This window comes from Diadema antillarum, unplaced genomic scaffold (genome assembly GCF_040938485.1).
Source record: "Diadema antillarum isolate AM-2024a unplaced genomic scaffold, OU_Dant_1.0 seq00001327_RagTag, whole genome shotgun sequence".
NCBI classification, from domain to species: Eukaryota; Metazoa; Echinodermata; class Echinoidea; order Diadematoida; family Diadematidae; genus Diadema; species Diadema antillarum.
Window position 1 is genome coordinate 6,863 of NW_027272097.1, and position 2,258 is coordinate 9,120.

A 2,258-nucleotide genomic window follows, 5' to 3' on the forward strand; every position below is an offset into this window, starting at 1 on the left:
CCCACCCCTCTTGTGAATTTGCTAGTACATGTACAAAAACACATTCTCAGAATATGTATATAGTACTGGTGGATTAAGGATTCACAGGGAGGGGGGGGGGTCGGCCAAAATTTCTCTTTTCTCATATGTAACAAGCCTACGGGGCGAAAGGCTGATATTATGGACTTTCTACACACATTTTTAGATGCTAATTATTGGTTAACATGAGCACGATCATTTATGTTGTGATTAATTTGTTTCCTTTTCATATATGTATGACTTCTATTAAAGACTTAATTGGCTTGGCACTCCTTACATCGACCTATTTTAGACACCCATTTCCTTCTCTCTCTCTTGCTTTTTCTCTACTCTCCTGTGAATAGTGTAACTACATGTACATGCAGTACCTCTTCTCTTTTGTATGATATACATCAAGTTTCCATCTGAGCATATGGGTGTTGCAGCACTCTCAAGCTTCATGCATATGCAGCAACATCTTTGTGTGTTCATATACATAGTTATGCTTGATATATTAATTTGAGAATGTTATTCTTTCTCTTAATTGTATATGTTCCGTCCGCACTCTGTAGATATAAATGTACATTGTAAGATTTGGTGTTCATGTTCGAACTGTGTTCCTCTTTTTGTGAACACACAAGAACTGATATAATAATGAACTTGAATTACACATATTCTTGAATCTTGATTCCATCTCCATTTGCCATTAGATATTTATTGATTTATGGAGCTCTTCCACAATTGTTATCCTTCCCATTGTCATTACTCATCTCTGAATAATTCAAATTTGATATTTTATTGAGGACCTATGTTTCTTCGATTACACAATGTACCTCTTCAATATATTGCTGCAAAAAGGCATAATAAAACTTGACCATTATTATATATTTAAGATGAAGCTTGAAATTCCGATAGTGTTGATATTTATTTATTTTTAGGAGTTTATCAGTTTCGAAGAGTGCAGGCAGGATGAGTTTTATGTTTTTATATGATCAAGTGCAGCTATCATAGAATCTATTGAGCAGGAAAGAGAAAGATGGAAAATGAGGAAATATGAGTGAATTCGCATGCGAGCCAAATGACAATAATGACACCGATAAAAATTGTGACAAAGTAAAAGTCACAAATATGTGGAATGATAAGAAATAAAGAAATTAATAGCTTATTTCAGAGAAAGAAATAACAGAGTGCATGAGTATGAAAGGTGAGTAAATGCAAGTAATTATTACTGACTGGCACGTCTTTTTCCCAATATTTAGCGGTATCCTTCATCTTAGAAGAAAAATTCATAATTATTATGAAAGAAGTGAACTGAATTTGAATTAAAGATAATGTGAAAAAATGAAAAAGTAAGTTAAAAAAGTATAAAAAACAGTAAAAAGTAAAAAATATGAAACACAGTATACCGAGTACATGTATTACCCATGGGCGTCACCAGGGGGGGGGGGGGGGGGGGGCGTTGGGTGCGAACGCACCCCCCTTCAGATCCTTAAAAAAAAAACGCCGGACGCTAAATACTAGTAATTACTCTTTTCTTTTTCTTTTTTTTTATATTTTCCACCAGGGACACACACACACACACACACACACACACACACGCAAAAAAAAAAAAAAAAAATCGTCGGCAAAAACAATTCGCACCCTTGGTTCTGCAGCACTGTATTCTACAGTGTTATACTATTTATCGACCGTACTGTACATCCGTACGATACGGAGCGCTTATACACGTTTGCATGTACGTGAGCTATATACAAGTATGTAGGGTCTATGTACGTTACTTCTGACCAATCCATATTGCCAGCCCTAGAACGAGCCTTAGCCTCATTAAAAAAAAAATGGGAAAAAAATGGAGGGGGAAGCATATCATTTTGCTCACCCCCCCCCCATAACTCCAGAGACGAGAAGATTTTCTTTTTCTTTGACAGAAAAACAAAAAGTTACCCCCATAAAAATATTGGAGGGGCAAGCATATTTTAATTTTGCCCCCCATAATTAATAATTCCCGAAGTAAGATTTTCTTGCTTTTGAAAGAAAACAAAAATGTTGCCCCCATAAAAATATTGGAGGGCAAGCGCACCAATTGCCCCACCCCACATAATCATAATTCCCGCGATGAAAAGATTTTCTTGCTTTTTTGTTAGAATTCAAGAAATCTGTCCAATTATTTCACCCAAAAGCAGTGGCGTAACTACGGAGGGGGGGGGGTGCGCCCCCCTCCCAATCCGCTGGTAAAAAAAAAAAAAAAACTTACCAAAATAGTA